Genomic DNA, 17,959 nt, shown 5'->3' with positions numbered 1-17,959 from the left:
ACGTTTGTGAGATAACATGGCACGGAGTGATGCCATTTCTGTTTTTGCTGCACCAGTCTCCCACTGCTGATGGTTAATGAGTTAACGCCGGAAAGGCAGAGATACGAAAAAGGCAAGGCTATGCGGAGTTCAGTGGAATTCTACAAGGGAGATATGGTGCCAAACCAAAATGCCATTTCATGTCTCACCGAGGTGAACTCCTGGTTGTTACAATGTTTTGATAAAATGTTGCACTTAAGTATCTGGTGTGGTTGTAGGTGTCTTCTGTTTCTATTGCTCCCGAGGTCTTTTTCTTCACGAACTTTTACAAAGGTTGCATTGGGCAGAGCACTATCTAAGGTTTTTTGGGGACAAAGCAGTTAGTTTCTTGCCTGGGTTTTGTTTCACTTCTGAGTATGCTTAAGGAGCTGCTTTAGTAACAGGGCTGGAAACATGTTGGTAACTGTGTAATAATTGTGCACTCCGCTGTCAAAAAGCCTTAGCAAACCCTTATGTGAGTCTAATTAAAGCAGCCTTTGACAATAGCAATAATAAAGGATTACTCTAATTTACACTATAATGAAAGGATTGTCCGACTAACTATTACAGGAAGCAGATAGAAATTGCATGCTGTGGTTTTATGATCTGAGCAAAGTCCAAGCAATCAACTTCCATACAAACAGCAAGAACTTCAGAAATGAAGCAGTTCCTCCCTCTTACGAAGAAGAAAAGGGGGTGGTCCAGTTATCCTGGTTTGTGTTTCTGGCATGTATTACTTCTGTAAACCTTGCTCATATGCACAAATCCAACCATTCTACTGCAGATAGAGCCTAACAGGTTTTGTATTGTCTGAACACCAAGTTTTGGTCTGGAAATATTGTAGATTTGCAGTAGTTTCTTTTTTTCTTTCCTTCCTCCCTCAGATATTTTTTTTTTCTTTTTTCTTTTTTTTCCCCAGCTTTGTTTCTTGGTGCCTTGTACATTAAGTCAGGGCTGTTTCAGAGACATGAAATGACAGCTTCTTTTTCAGAGCATGATGCTAGATACCAATAGGATTGCCCTTCTCAAGTAAACAGGTTGCCAGCCTGTGAAGGATCGCGTGGTACGATAGTCATGTCAGCTGGACATATGGCTTTAAACTGCAGGTTAATCACTAGGGAACCTCATGTCAGTTCTCCATTTTTCTGCTGTGGATTCTGATTTTATTTTTATTTTTATAGATTACTGAATTTTGTATTTCTTTTCATCGGATGCTGGATGAGATTAGAGTTGAACATTCTTAAGAAGGGATGGAAGAGAAAACAAGCAATGTATTATTTTACTTCATAAAGAAAACTAGAGTCCTGAAGTCAAGTTTCCTCTCATTTTCTGAACTTCCAGTATTACAGTGAATGAACATATGAAGTGACTGGAATGTGGTTAATTTGCACATTATACTACTCTGTTTAGATGATAACTGGTAGAAGGGCTAAAAAGCTATATGTTTAAATACTGAGAAACAAGAGCAACATGAGAATCAACAACCTTAGAACAGAATATAAAAGGCTGCTGCTGCCAGGCCTCATACTGATTCTGTATATTATAAAGAAAACACAATAATAATAATAACAATAACAATAACAACAACAACAATAATAATAATAATAATAAAGGACAAGCAACTGAACTGTGGATTCCAGCTTCACATTTTAGTTCTACCTAACTCTTGGTAACTTTACAATGAAAGATTCAGAAATTGCAGCCAATTACCATAATATGTGGTGGTTTGGTGGGAGCATGTTCTACATCAGACAGTTAAAAGGTTTTATTGCTATTAGGAGCTTGTTAATGCCCTTGATAATGTCTCTAGTTGCTTTGTAATGTCTCTTGTTGAAGTATAGAATTCTTTTATCTTCTTATTACATTATGCAGAAACTTGAATTGAAACGATATTTGCAGGAACATTTAAAGTAGTGCATCAATCAGTTTCAAAGAAGAGAAAAATGTTCTCAGAATAGCTTATAAAAGGATAACTGTCAGTTTTATTTTGGAGGAACAAAGAAACCAACGTAAAAAGCACTTTATTGTAAAAGCACAGTGTGCAATTCAATAAATATTCCATATAAATATAAAGGAAAAGAAAGTTCATAATTATCTGATGACTTGAAGGTAATTTAAGTAATACTTTCAGAATATAGTGAGCAGTGAAGCACCTTCTTTCCTGTGTATTCCTTCTCCCATATCAAGCACTCAGTAGGAGATAACTTAAATCATCTCTTTGGTGATATGAATCAATAAGGTATGGTTATAATTTAACATTACCTTGCAGGACTGTGAAACTCACAAACCACATCACTGCATTAGAAAAACAGTGGCAGTGTCATCCCTTGCTTTTTATTTTCTTTCCTTTTTCCTTTTTCCTTCTCCCTCTTCCTTCCTTCCTTCCTTCCTTCCTTCCTTCCTTCCTTCCTTCCTTCCTTCCTTCCTTCCTTCCTTCCTTCCTTCCTTCCTTCTTTAATCTTTCTTTTTTAAATTTTTCTTTCCCCAAACATGATTTTTTGTTATTTGTTTTCCCTCTAGCCTTTCTTACCTGCTTTAGCACAGTTATTTGAGTATTTATACATTTGGATTCCAAACCTTCTATATGACTTGGATATAAAAGACTTTCACATGTTGTTATTATCCAGGAAAACAGTTGCAAATAGGATGCTCCCTGAACCAGTAGTATCTTGCTAGACCACACAAAATATGGCATGTTTCAAATTCCGTCTTGTAACTTGTAAGGCAGAAGCAGCACCCTTTAATTTATTTTCTGGAAAAAAAAAAAAAAAAAAAAAAAGAAGAAGAAGAAGAGAAAATGTTGATGATTTCATATACAGAAAGGTAAATAAAAAGCACAGCAAATGCTTTCCAGAGAAATTTGACTGTGTTTTCTCCTCTGAACCTACAGATTTTTCAGAATCCAGTGTGCATCCCTGGAGTTCAACAGAACAGGTTTCTAGTGTAATAGTGCAATGTTGATTTCTGGAGGGTTTAGTGAGACAAATAAGAATTGACTGTAAATAAACTGATTAATTTTTTTAGTAACTGATTTCTATACACGTGTGATTTGTAGCTTATTATTATTATTATTCTGAAAGGGTGCATAGCTTAAACATGCATTATTAAACTATTTTTCATTGCTAAACCTTTGACAGAAGCATTTGTTTTTATTTAATTATCATTATCACCTTCTTCATGCCTCATCCTCAGCTTCAAACTATGGACATTTTAAAACAAACAGGTGTTTCTAAAAATTACATGTTATTAACAAAACATGGATTTTAAGCACTTACAATAGCAGCTCCAGTACAACCTGGTCCATCAGTTGTACATTCATGGTTTGTTTAAGCTGCAATTCCATTTCTACAATTTTTCTGCAAGGGGCATCCCTTCTGAGCTGGTTTCCATGCCCGTGGGCACACTGCAGGGCTGGAGGCAGCAGTGCCATGCATTCTTTGGCCCATCCTGCCTCCTGCCCTTTCCCTGTGCAGATGTTGCCCTCCTTGTCTGACACAGCACCCTGAAAAAAGCTTGTTTGGCAACACCTTCGATGACTTCTGGGAAGGAGCCTTCGTGAGTAATTGGCAGCAAGCAAGTTGGCGGGCCTACTTGTCAGTGTACTCTGCCTGGGAAGGAAAGGTTGTTGCCATGGCAACTGCAGATGCTATGGCCCATACTTTATGGGTGAGGCTTGGGCGTTGCATGCAGGCCCCTCTGCCCCGTGCTGTGCCACGTGCTGTGCTCAGCATCTGTGCCTGCCTGCCGTGCTGCTGGAAGTGTTACACACCACAGGTGAGGAAACGGTATGGTTTAGACAAGAAACCTTGGTAAGGAGTTATACAAACATAGGGCTGCATAACATTGTTACTAGCTGAACTGGAATGCCTCTCGTGATATGTGGAGCTTCAAACAACTTGGAAAATAAGAAAGGAGGAGGGAATTTGGTGAAGTGATTGATAGAAGGAAACAGCATGGCTCGGGTGCCAATCCTGTGGAGCTGCAGAGAACCTCAACACTGAGGGTTGTTTCTTGTTTTACTGGGATATAACAACAAAAACGCTGAGTGTGTGGGAGCAGCAGCTCAGCACCCAACCAAGAAATAGTGAGATGGGAATCTGCTGCCCAGCACACTGAGGGGGAGAGGGGGAAGGGTGACTTAGGAAGGGAAAGGGACAAACAGAGGATCCTGGTCCTGCTCCTGCTTGTGCCAGCTGCTGACAGTTCTCCTGCAGGTGTGACCCAGCCTCAGCTACAAACCCTCCGGCACAGGTGCTGAGCATTGCACCACCGTGACAGAACTGGGCTCTCTAAATTACAGCAGAGAAGTGATGTCTTAGCAGAGAATTGAGTGGGAAGTGACAGATCTTGCTGTAAAGGAAGTGGAGAGCATATAAGAGTTAAAATAGATTTTTCTCTGAAATGCCCATGTAACTTCAATAGCTCCACAGGAGTTTTAGGATTACAAATGACAGCAAAATTTGTGCCATTCTGCATAATTGTATTCCCTACAAAGAAAGTTTCCTACATCTTTCAGCAAGGATGGTACTTTCCTTAGAAGGAAAATAATTTCCAAATGACATCTTTTTGTGCCAAGGATTAAAAAGGTCTAACAAGGAGTTCTAAAAAATAATGAAGCGTTTACATTGAATTCTTTAGTTTTACAGGTAGAATAATGGCATGAAAATAAGAGAAAATTTTAATTGGTGGAGGGAAGGTGAAACATGTTGGTTCTCGACTTGTCACTACATTCATCCTCTCTCGTAGCTCCCGCCATTTTCGCTGGCAATGTGCAGAGCTATATTTGTCTTTACTGGGGTTTAGTTCAGTTAAAACCAATCCAGTTTTATCATTGCTAACATATGATTTCAGCCTAGCTTAAGGTGGGTCTGTGACAGCCAAGCACGAATCAGAATGTCTTGGCTTGGTGTTGGTTCAATCTCTCTTAATTTTATTAATTTAAATTTAGTCACAGGCAACACACTCATGAAATGGTGTCTCTTTTTGCCCCGTTGCAGCCCAGACTCAGTGATCACTCGGTTGTCATAGCTGGTGAGCACCAGCCCTCTGTGCTGAGCATACAATTCTGCCTGCCATCTATGGGCATTTCTAATTACTTTGGAGGAGCTCCATTTTGTGGCACATGCATAATTAGTTAGTTATTTACATTTTATTTTAGCATTTTTTCTGGCTGGTACACTAATGAAATCCCGTCGTGACATCAGACCTTTCCTGTTGAAGTGGGTCTTCCCTTTGGGGATCAACTACCCTTTTAAATTAATGAGCAGCTTCATAACTGCTTCATAATCTTATGAACAGTGTCTGCAAGGAAATCTATAAATTGCTTGACTCTTTGCCTAGGGTCCAATCCAAAATCTGTTGAAATTAAAGGAAAAAAATATGTTTGTATTACATACTTTGGGCCACCTCTTGCATGGGTATTTGATTTCAGATATTTACAATAACTCAGTAAGGAAAGAGGGTCCTTAAACCTTCACTCTCATGAGCAGAAGTCCAAGTGGGAAGGAAGGGATGGGCACAGGAAAACTGATGAACACTGGAGACCCAAGGTATAGGATGGGCTGTAGGTATGAATTAGTAACATCCTATTAGTACCAAACTTGTTTGTTATTTAAAGACTGAGGAAAATATAGGAAATAAATTGTGCAGATTAGTCTCCTGTAGATCTGAGCTTTTTTTTTAGTCAATATTTTGATAAAAACTAAAAAATGGTGAACCTTATCTTTTTTATTAGAGACTGTGATACCGTTAGTAAAACTTTAAGCGACATCTCTCTGCTCACATCCAACACACCCTGGATTTTTTTAAATGTAATTGAACCACGGGAAAAAAAGGAAAAAAAAAAAAAAAAAAGAGAGAGAGAGAGAGAGAGAGAAAAGGTGTTGCTTAGCAACAGCCTCATTCAAATGATCTGAAATTGGTATACTTGCTGGAATTTGGGAGACATCTCAGGGAGCTTGCCAGGTACACAGGCTAAGAAAGAAGCGAGTGTCCAAAATGGAGAAGATGGAGAAGTAAAACTCTGCTGTGGTCAGTCTAAATAAGTGTACTTGATCCAACTTTGTTAGAAATTCTGTTGTAGGTGTGTGTTAAGCACATTTGGGCTTCCTTTCAGTAATGGAAGAATGGTTTTGTGGCAGGTAAGTGTTGATAGTTTCTTTGTAATGTTTGTAAATGTGTTTATTTCCCATCAATTTTAGATATGCTTCTCTCACTTCACTGTAGTTTGCTTGATGAACACACCTGTCCTGACTACAGAGCTTCCCTTGCTGTTGTGGAAGGAGCTGCAGGGTGACAAATTTGCAGCACTGTCTGTTTCCTTGCCTGAACTCCCCTTTCTGACTGCAACTCAGTGCAAATGAAGAGCATAACCTCAAAGCCTGACTTTGTGTCTGCCTGGGTGAAATAGTATGTGATAAGGAGTAGAGGAGAGGAGGGTTTGGCACTGATTTCTCTGAAAGAAAATTCTGTGTGCCATTTTCTTTTCCTAGGAGAGATCACCCTTCTGCTGCAGGCCTGTGCAAACATTCTTGTGGCTGGGTAGGCACCCACAAGACACAGCAGGGGACTATCTTGTGGGATTCTGGACGTGAGTTCCAGTCCTAGATGTCTTTGTTTTCCATGCAGTGCTATCAGTGCTTTGTGCACTGCCAATCTGATCAGCTCCCTTTTGGGCTGCTGTGAGCTGTTATTTTGTGACTGGGCTTTTTTGTTTTTTCCTTTTTTTCTTGCATTTTGAAGTTTCCCCTCCCCCCCCCACTCCCCCACACTGTCTTTCCATGGTCCTTGAAGAAGGAGAGAGAAGTGACTCAGTAGTTCCTCTCCACGTACTCTTGATTTTCCATTCAGCAGTCAGGAAGGGATTTCCAGTCTTTAGTGACTTTAGGTCAGGAAGGATGAGAAGAACACCTGGGATGGCATTCCTGGGCTCAAGAGTTCAGGAAAGGCATCTGTGGTGGTATGTGTTATCCTGGTGTCACAGGTTAATTAAGTGTCTTCTTTTTCCCCAGTATTTTAGGGAGTTCTTTAAAATCCCAGTAAATTGTATTTGTAAGCCTGCTTGTTTTCCTGCCTGGAATTCAGTGGCTGAATTCCTGTGTGCAGCGAGAGCCAGAGCACATTGCCTCTTTGTGGCAGCATAGCCTTAAGTATAAACACTTACAAGGTACAAGGGAGAAACTGCAGGAATCTGAAACATTGTCTCTATTTTGAAATGGACCATTGCCTTATTCTTGCCAGATTCGTTGATTTTCGGGAACATCTGCTTTTCCCAGCTAATGCACACAGCTCCAAGTAAGAAAACAGGCAGGTGAAAAATGAATATTTTTTTCCCTTGCACGTCACACAGGAAGGAGTTATGAGAGAGAAAAAGTGACCATAGCTTCCAGACAATTAGAATGAAACTAGTTAAAATTCTGCACCTCACTCTCTTGTAGGGGAAGAATTGCATTCCTGTGTGGTTTAACTTGCCAATTCACTTGTAGAATCAATTATAAAATGCAAATATTTATGAATCACTGTATATGTTGTAATCTTATTTTCAAAACAAACATTGCTTTGTACTGAGGCTCTTAAATGTTGTGACTCAAGAGATTTTCTATCGTTTATCCCATTTCAAGTAATAAATTGCAGGGAATAAATGCTGCTGTTCTGATAGAAGGTCTGTGTGGTGACTATTGGAAAACTGTCCTCATTCAACAATTTAAAAAAAAATCACATTAGAGTTAAAATAGTTTTTTTTTTTGTTTGTTTGTTTTTTGTTTTTTGTTTTTTGTTTTTTTTTGGTTATTTAGTTGCATCATAGCTAAGTAGATGGCAATATTCACATTGAATTTGGCTTGTGAGCCTTGGACTGCACATGTCTCTCTGCCTTGAAAGGCAGGAGCCTTCCTGCAGGTTGCTGCTTGTGCTGCTTTACCCCTTCAGTTAAGTGTGGATGGTGAGAAGGGAGAGAAGCAAGGCAGTTTGATGAGAGCTCAAGACAGAAATAACTGAGAAGGTATGGAGGATGGGAAGAAGATGAAAGGGATAATGGAGGTTTAGTTTTCATGGTGAGTGCCCAGAACACGGACATGCCCTGCTAGGAGTGGGTAGGAAATGCTATGCATCCCAGCTGTTTTCAGAAAAGGATGAATGTGCGGTCAGGAGCAATGTGAGGTGTACAGGGAAGATCCCTTCCTGATCTGCAGGCATGATATTGGAGTTGGTTTTCCCCCTGAGTCCTTCTATCCAATGAGTCCTTGACTGGGGACTTGCTCGCGCCCTGTGCATTGCCCCACAGACCCTCGGGCTGTACCAGTGCCTGGTTAATTACAATTAGCAATGGGGAGCTACAGGACTGGGAGAGCTCACTGAGCATTACCCATGAGATGGTGACTAGAATTTGTGTTTTTAGCCAAAGGCCAGCTAGGTTATTCTGAGCAGAGGAGTGTCCTCGTTCTAGGTTGCATTGGAAAACCTTACGAGGAAAATCAGCTGGACTGATTTTGAGAGCAAGCACCTTGTGATCTGCTCTGTTGGGAACTAACAGGGAATAAAGCTGCTGCCATAAAGTTATGCGATTAATATCACTTTGCAAGATGGATTCGGGTGCCTTACCTTGATTATATTTCTCCCTACAGAAGGAAAAAGTGAGCTTTTTTAAAAGGGCAGCCTGGCTGCAGGAAGCAGCTCTGTTTCTGCAACTGATAATGTGGCTATATACAAATACTAATGGCTTGTGTGAAGCCCAAGTATTTCAGGAGCTGGGTTAGGTACAGAGATTCAGACCAGGCCTGATAGACAGGTACAATGTCCTTTATCAAACTATAGCACAATAATAAGGGAGAGTAAATCAAAGTGTGTGGAATAACTGGATTCTTTCATTGTGGAAAACACGTTACACATTAATCATCAACTTCTGTTTGCAGGATAGGCATAAACATGACAGGAATGGTTATTTCCTTCCAAATTATGTGATTTTATAAAGATAATTCATCCCTGTGCAGAAAGCCACTGAAGTAGGTGTTGGCCTCTTGTACAGGGCACTCACAGTATGCAGCTTTAAGCTGAAGATTATTTTGCACTTATTAATTTGTCTGGATTTATAATTAAGCTCATCACATGGAGTTGGAATAAATCACGGTGTAAAGGTATTATTAGAATGTAGTTATATAATATGCATGTGTCTCCAATATTAATCTGCTATATATGTCTGTATATGAGGTCTATAGCTGCATGACACTGTGTTTATTAAGACCTAGCATTTGTATATTCTGGTAATGGCAGATCTTTCCTCAACTGCTTGCGAGCCTGGGGGTATGCAACATCCATTTGTCATTGTACGCTGATGAAATACTGATAAAAATGAAAATGCTGCTAAGAAATGTGGACCTGCAGTAATGTGAGAAGCTACAATTTCAGGGGCTTGTATGCTTCTGTATCTCACAAGCTGACTTATTCCTTTGATTATTTTCCAAAAGCTCTTCTATAAAATAGCAAAGAACATGTAGTCTCTGTTTGCACAGTGAGGTAGAAATAACACAAAAAGCAAAATTGCTGAAATATTCTGTATTTAAGAGAGAAGAAAATAATCTGAAAAAAAAAATGTATTTGGATAATTTGTCTGCTCTGCTTGTACTCTGTACTTTGTAACATTCTTAATAAATGCTGTTTATTTAATTATAAAATGATAGGAATGAAAAAGAGGGAAGTCTGGTGGTGTCTTTAGAATAATAGCTGTAGATGTCTTAGATTGCAGTTCTGAACATACTCACTTTTCATACAGATAAAGCACTTGGAGAGGGAGTAACAAAGAGAGAAAACTTCTCACTTACTTCAGAAGCCCAGAAAACCCCATGGTGCTGGCTAGGTGGAGGATAGCTGAGCAATTATTGTTTAAATCAGTACACAAATCATGTGTGACTAAAAGTCTCCTGTCACATGCTGCCTGCTGTTGCAGAATGCTCTGCACATCTGCATGCATGGAGCTTCGTGGGTCACTGACCCTGACGGTGCTGCGTGCCCTCATCTTGCTCTGGTGCCCATCACTCGGCAGCGCTGCACTTCACGTTGGCTAGCGCTCTGTCTGGAGGAGCTGTGGCAGACTGTCTGGCTTTTTAGGCTGGTTTTGGTGCTCTCATATATTTCCCCAAGCAGTCAGACTGCTTAAGGAATAAATAAAAGTTTGAATTACAAAACCCAGCCGTTATCAGTAAAGATGACAAGGGGCAATAAATTGTTGAAAGTTAGAGAAGTCAGAGCTTTTCAAGCCTTTCCTTTTGTCCTCCTCCTTTTTATTTCTTTGTTTTTCTGGGGAAAGATAAAAATCAACTTGACAAAGGAATATTCTTACTGAATGATTGGGAAGTAGACCACAAAGATATTAGTTAAATGAAACATATTTCTAACAGTTTAGCATTTGGAAAAAGTCTAAACACGTTAAACCTGCCGCTGTTTCGAGCAGCCTTGTAGTGAATTGGTAAACAGAAGAAAGCCACCATCCTTCCCACATTGCAGTAGTCATTGTGTTTCCTGGAAGGTAGAAAAGTCAACAGGCAGAAGCTTGGTTATGAATTATTAGAGGGAATAATCCACATGCAAAATGGAACTAGTATGTGCTTTCTGGAACATGATGGTATTTTTGCTCACTGAGGATTTCAAGTATTGTCAGATATTATAGTTTCCCTTTTCACAGATCCAATGACTTCACAGGTCAGGCTACAAAGACAGACTCAAAAAATGGTCACTTATGTAATACTGAAAATAGAACAATTGCTATGACATAGTCCAAAATTTTGCCAGTCATGTGGTATCTTTTTTTCCCCTCTCTTAAGCCAAACTACTGAATGATGAGAGCTGGGTTTGTGCTTCATCATTTTCTCTCACAGGAGCAGGGAAGCACAATGCGTTTTATTTTATGTTATTAGCTGAGCTATTGCTGGGCTGCTTTGTGATTGCAGGTCTTTTCCTCTTGCTTCATCATTTTCTGTCATAATGGAAAAAGCGCAGTGGTGATGAAGGAAGCAACCAGCCATCGGGATGGGATGTAAAGGCAGTAAATTACTGTTGGGCAAGAGGATCTGTAAAGATCTCTTGCTCCCCCTTTGCAGATATCTCTATTATCCTGCCTCCTTGGAGGTGATATGAGAAGGGAGTAAAATTTTAAATAGAACTGTTGGCTCTTTCAGCACCTGACTGCACATATATGCAAGTGTTCAAATAATTCTATCTCCATGTCAATACTCAGAGCCATATATTACGTTTTTCTTGCAAGCTTTTATGTACCTGTTCAGGAATATTGGAGTAGGCTGCAAGGGATGAAGATTTCCAGGAGCTGCTGTGGTGGTCTATGTTGCAAAGGGATGGCATGAAGTAGGTTTAGTTGGAAAATGCATTTTTCCAGTAAAAAATTCTAGAGAGTCTTAACACTGGTGTAATAATGAATAAAATAGGCAGATTCACCAGCTTTGTATTCTGCATTCAATATCAGATGAGCAAGAATAGAGGTTGTCCCAACATTCATAAGGCTGTTGATTTATGAAAACTGCCTTATGATTGCTTAAGTTCAGCATTTAAGCAAGTGCTTATTTAGATCTTGTCCATAATTATTTTCCTAAAGAAAGCTGCTTTATTGTCAAAGGCAGTGAAGAACAAATTTTGCTGTAACTTTTTCTTCATATTTTTTTAATTTAAAATGCTTTGTTGCTAAAACTTTTCGAAGTTTCATGGTTAAAACAACCAACAGGTATCTTTTCAGGAGTAAGGCTGCCTGAATATATCACTGTTATAAAAGCTAATTTTTGACACGACCTTGTAGAAGGCGAATAATAAACTGAAAATACTGTGCTGCTGTTGCAGTGAGTAGATAATAGTCCTTGGCTTGTGTTGTTATTTTTACAGAGGTGGGCACAGTGAGCTGGGATGGGAGAGAAATCCTAACTAATAACAGAAATACAAAAATTTTGGTCCAAAGGAACATGACCTTAAAAAAAATATTTCCTAATGGAGTTCATAAAACAATTGGTTCTGAACTGATGAAGGGTAAAATATGAGCCTTCATACTTATTTTTCTTGGGGGTAATTGTCACATTAGCTGTGAACTAAAAAGAAGTCTTAGTAACAGCGTAGTTTTGTAACACCCCTCACTGGGATAAAACACCTAATTTTTGCATAAGAGTACAATTATATTGCATGTATCTGGACGTACAGACCTGTAGTGCTGTCAGTAAGAGGTGATGAACTGTTGCTTTTTGGCAGCCTTTGGAGATAAAATGCAGGATGGAAAAGCATATAAAGAGGAAAGGCTCAGCATAGGCCTCAGTGACATGCCATTGACTGAAGGCAAAAGTACGGGAGGTCAATCCCTCTGACAGGACTTCAAGAAAATAATACTCAAGGCCAATCCACAAAGTAGTATTCTTGAGCAGCTGTAATGTAACAATTAAAAGATAAGCTGTTTGAAGATTGAGCAGCCAAGAAAAATCAAACTGAGAAAGAAAGAAATGGTCCAGAACAGCGAAACACGATGAGCCATGATACAGAAATGTTCATTGTTTCTTTGTCATCTTGAAAATGCCAATTCTGAAACATGAGCAAGTTTTAAATGAACACCAAGAGCAAGAACTGCCAATCTGAAAACATATTATTAGAACTTTTTGCCGGCAGCACAAAATACAACATTGTGTAAGCTTTTAAAGAAAATAGCACTGCACTGGATCATAAGCTAAACTAATATTATACTGTATCCTCTGGTGCTAACCTCTTCCGTGCTTGACTTTTGAAACACTTGCAAGTAGTTTCTTAACTTAAGATTTTGTACTCTGAATGGCTGAAATGGCCATCCCATACAAACAAAATAATGTTAATTAGTCCCTAGTTTTTCCATTAATACCCTAAAGAATTCCAAAAGAAACTTTCATTATTATATCCTTGCCTCTCTGTTCTCAGCAGACTTGTTTCGCAAAGAACTGTTTGTTACAGTCAACCCCCCAGACTAATGCTTCTGTGTGTATGGATGGGCAGCCTTTAGGTAGATTTTTGATTTTTTGAGTTTATACCTTATTCCTGCACTGACTAGAACACCTTCTGGGAGAATTTATGGATTTTACCTTAAACCAATCCATAAACCAGTTATCTCTGCATATCCTAATTGTCATAAACATCTGAGCAGTGACATTGTTCTCAAATGATGTACTGTGTTGAGTTTCCCTGCCCTCTTTTAAGTAACTACATCTTTATTTGCACATACTATGGAAATTATTTAAGTGGTTGGCACTGGGAAGAAGCAGAAAGTAGGACACCAATTTTTAGGAATGTTCAAAAGCCAGACTGTGATTCGGACCTTATGGTGAAAATGCATTCTCATCTGTAAGTAGAACATAGCATGTACAAAAGATGGAAAGCTACCCAACAGATTTGCAACAAGAGATTTATTGGTTAGGGTGCCAGAAAGGCAAAAAAGAAATATATCTGAAAAAGTGTCTGAGCATGCCTTAAAAAATTAATCACTTACACCTAAGAGGTATAAGCTCCATTCAAGTTGGTCTTTCTTCTAAAAAGCTGGTGTTGTCTTCACAGCCTTCTAACAGATGTCCAGAACATAATAACCATTCAATGTTATTTTATGCAATGCTCAGCCCCTAAAATTGTATTTATTTGTTTATTTAATAAATGATGCAAAATCTGCCAGTCATCCATCAGTAACTATTCTATAACTATTCTATGACTTGGAGGAGGGATGCTGTCTGTGCTCATCACTGCTGGCACGACTTCCTTGTGTCCAGGTTTTCAAGAAATGCCAAAATCGGAGTCTTGATTCTGTAGACACCATTTCTGTCACTTTTGTTCTTTTCTTACTGTCATTTGTGAGCTCTTTTATGCTAGCTGTTAAACTCTTCATACATGTGGTTACAGCTTGCAGGCTTTTGATGCTTAGGCTCTCTCTATTTTTCTTTATTTACTGTAAGAAGCAAATGCATTCCTAGATTAAAAAAGAGAGATGAGAATAGAGAGGTGGGTGACAAGCAGGGGAAATAGGAAGTGTAACAGCCTTGTTACTCTGAAGCCTTTCTTGCTTCCAGGTAGAAGTCTTTTCCTAATGCAAACATTGAGCACGGTGGTGCTCCTGGTGTGGGGCGGTGTGTGCCCTGCTATGCTGCAGGACCATTCCCCAGTGTGGGCCACGATGGCTGGCACTGGCACTGAGTTGATCTCTGCTCTGCTTGTCTCCCTGCTGTGCTGCTCTCTGGCTTCTCTGCTCAGTGGGGTGCCAAGGGAGTGTCTGGAAGCTGAATGCATGGAATGCCTCCTTTGGGGATTGGAATCTATGTCTGAGTGCAACACTTTTGAGGAAGCAAACAAAATTCATACTGATGCAGCTTGCCTTAATATATTAAATATTGTGTTGTAAGCATGGCTCACAATTGTAATGGCCTTAGAAAAGATAAACAGGCACAGAAGACTAACAGAGATAGAAAATATCCACACAGCTGTAAATCTAGTTTTTCTGTCTGGCATTACCAGGTACTGTAACATCTGAGAGCTAATCTTTTTGTGTAGCTAGCCCATAGAAATATGTGTCACCATAAGCCATTCAGACTCAATTGAAAAACAAACAAACAAAAAACACCCTTTTCTGTTAAAATCATTCTTTAAAGTACAACTTTGAGAATTATGTGTAGCCTGGAGCCAGTCTCGCTCCTTGCTCAGGCTCAGAGAACGCTGGCTGGGGCAGTAAGCTTGGCACAGAAATGGAAAATGATGTTGTGAGTGTTTGGAGTGCCTGCTTCCAGCAGAAAGAGAACATAATTCTGACAGCATAAGGTTTTGCTACCTCTATAGATGCTCATGCTTATTCTGAGGGTGAGAATTAAGAAAGGAGGTAGCATCCTTCCCCCCCACCCCTGCACAAAGAGTGAGAAGGCTGTTTGAAGAAGCAGAGGCTTTAGGTGTGACAGTACAGTCAGTTATGCTAGGAATACTGAGGACTGATTCGATGAAAGTTAATTCTTTTTCTCAAAGCCTGAAGGTTGTATACAAGGGCACCGGAATATATTGAATGGCTTGGATGGATGCGGGGTTTAAGGAGTTTGAGGTGCTTTGTGACACATGTCATTTCTGAAAAAATGAGCCATCCAAAGAAACAGTTTGTCTGCCCTGATGTGCCAAGGAACTTTATGTATTGGCAACAGTGATGGAGTGAGAGTGCAGCAAAAGCTAAGCGTCGCAAAAGACTAGAATTTTCATGAGGGACATGAGCAAAAGACAGTCAACACTTTCAGCAGAAATACATACAACAGAAAGTGGTAATTTAGGGAGCCTAAGAGGTCAGAGTGAGGATAGTAACACAGGTGTACAATAGCCAAATTGAGAATGGTTAGTATCCACTCAATTACTTAAGAGGCCAAGAGAAAGCCAGAGAAGCTGCTTCTTCTGTGTTTCCTTTTTCTTTTTCCAACCAGTTGTTTGATTTCAAAAGCTTCTTTGATTATATTGTAAGGGAAGCATCTTCAAAAGTCCTTAGGAATTGTATAACTTTGTTCCTATTGCAATTAATTATTAACTTCAATGTGATTTCTAGTTGTCTCTTATTGAGAATCCTATCCTATCTATGTTTGAGGGAGTAGAGATGGGAAAAAAAAAATAAATAAAAGAAATATTACATACAGTAACACTGGATGAACTGATGTGAAGAGTGGTGTATTTGTGGAAAAAATATGGGAATCAGAGGGACAGTTCAACCCTGTGTGGTGTTAACATGTGAGCCAGTTGCTGGCTATCAGCTTTCTTGTCCACAGTGTTACTTTTTAAGCAACCAGCCTGGGCAGTTCAGACTGGAGGCACTGCACAGTTCAGCAGGAGAATATTGACACCACACACAGCTTCTGATCTCCCAGAAACCTGTCATCACAAATCGTGAGAGGCCTTCTGTACACATCTCACCTTGCCTCCTGGCTTCACAAAAGTTTAACAGGAATGGTTTTCAAAAACAGAGGTTCTTATTATAATCAGTCTATCATTGTCCTCTAGGAAGATTTGAATTTCAGATAGGGTCTTTCAAAGTGAAACTTTTAAGTTCTGTTATCTGCAGATTTGGGAACCATTTCCACACGATGGAGACTTGGAGTTGCCTCTTCTTTATGGCTGAAATCTCTCCCATCTCCTCAGCACATTAATCATTTAAGGATGCAGTGAAGTTTTCTAGCCACATGTTGTGCGTATCTGAGGAATGGATGGATGAGCTTTCTTCTGTGGAGATTGCTCTTTTGGGATTGCTGCTGATACTTGCATGTGGTATCTGAAGAGGTGAGGGGTTCTTGTGAGGGTGGTAGATCCATTCCTTGAATGACAGGCAAAGCACGTCATCTGGGAGAGGAGAATTTTTTTCTCAAATAATGGATTCCTATTGAAGCTGACAAGGTGAGAACTGAAGTCAGAGTACCTGCAGGGTCTGTGCAAAGTGCGGGATACAGGATGGAGGTGGTAGCAAGGATTTGATTTTTGCAATTGCTTTTTTTTTTTTTTTTTTTTTTTGAGGGAAGAGTATGCATACAGTGAAGCAAAGACAACACAGGAAGAAAATACTGCAGGGGTTAAAGTAGAGCATAAGAAAAGCATAAATGGAAAAAAAACAAACTTCTAGCATCTCAGAAGCTTATGACCAGTTTTCAGCACAGTTTCATAGATCATTTCTTAGCAATGAGTCATTGTAAGTTATCCAGTCCCTTCATTTCCACATGGGCTGACTGAATGCAGCAGTTATAAACATTGTTTTTGATGCCTGTATTTGGGCTCCCTTCCTTTGTGACTCTGATTCTGGGAAATCTGATCTCTGAATTATTCCCTGTTGAGTAGAGGCTTCTATCTTTGAATCTTGCTTCAACATACAACCGATTAAAAGAAAAAAAGGATACTAGCATCTCTCCTGCTATGATGCATATGAAGTATAATTGGACACCACAAAAGGGTGCATATGTCCCCTTCTAAAATGGTACTGCAGGGCTAGAAGGATGTGCGAAATCTGGGCCACAACAGATGACCACCTGGTATTAGAGGTTAAATCTCTAAACGTTTATGATCCATTCCCTACTATGCTATAAAGAATTTACTTCCACTCAGGAAGCAAAATGCAATTTGAAAGTTGATATTCTCAAAGTTCATGTTTTTGGCAATTTTTTTCTTAATACAGGAGTCAATATTCCTTTTATTAAATACGCACAGTGGCTATGCTGTTTTTTTTTTTTGAAGAACAACACATTACTTTTCTGAATATAGAGGTAATCAAAATTCAGTCAAGTGGGATGACTCTGTGAGTTCTGACATCAAAGGGCAATACATTTGATTGATATCAGTCAGATGGCAATATTGTTTGAAGAAATGTAGTCAGAAGACGGGCAATTTAAAGGCTGTAAAAAGTTACTGGAGATGCGAGTGCAGTGTTCCATACTGATATCCCACGTACAAGTCTGTGTATTAGAGAATTGGCAGTAACATGGCAATCTTGTCTCTCAGACACACACATCGTCTGAAAGGACAGAGGAAGAAAATCAAGCTCCTACTTTTCAGACAAGATAGTAAGTAGGGCATTAAAGATACAATAGTAAATATTTTTTTCATTGTGTTTCTTGCAAAGAGAGACTAGGGTTTATGTTTTGCTTGAAATATATAGAGCACATAGTATTACTGAACATTAATAAGCCACAAACAACTTTTTCTTCTTTGTCATATGTTTATTTGTAGAATTGTATTGATTCCACTGTCTGCATGGAGAGAACAACAACTCTGTTATGTCTTTCTGACAAATATCAAACATTAGCTATATAGATACAGTTGGTTTTACTCTATTTCCCTGTCTTGTTTTTTGTCTTTGTTCCTTAACATAAGTAATGCAGCAATGTCCTTTTACTGTAAATGGTTCCTTTGCAGAATATGTCACACAGTCATTACTCCCTGCAGGGTTAAA

At 39.3% G+C, this 17,959-nt stretch overlaps 1 long non-coding RNA gene across 1 annotated transcript in view; it reads left to right on the top strand.

Annotated features, from left to right (window-relative positions):
• Positions 1-3,299: 3,299 nt before the first annotated feature.
• LOC116243558 (uncharacterized) overlaps positions 3,300-17,959 on the top strand; it is a 118,385-nt gene continuing 103,725 nt past the window's right edge. Inside the window, exon 1 of the long non-coding RNA XR_016469227.1 lies at positions 3,300-3,792. This is a non-coding gene — a long non-coding RNA (uncharacterized LOC116243558). The remainder of the gene's footprint in view (positions 3,793-17,959) is intronic.

This window comes from Phasianus colchicus, chromosome 9 (genome assembly GCF_987193195.1).
Source record: "Phasianus colchicus chromosome 9, bPhaCol1.hap1.1, whole genome shotgun sequence".
NCBI lineage: Eukaryota > Metazoa > Chordata > Aves > Galliformes > Phasianidae > Phasianus > Phasianus colchicus.
This window is presented reverse-complemented; position numbering and strand designations above follow the sequence as displayed.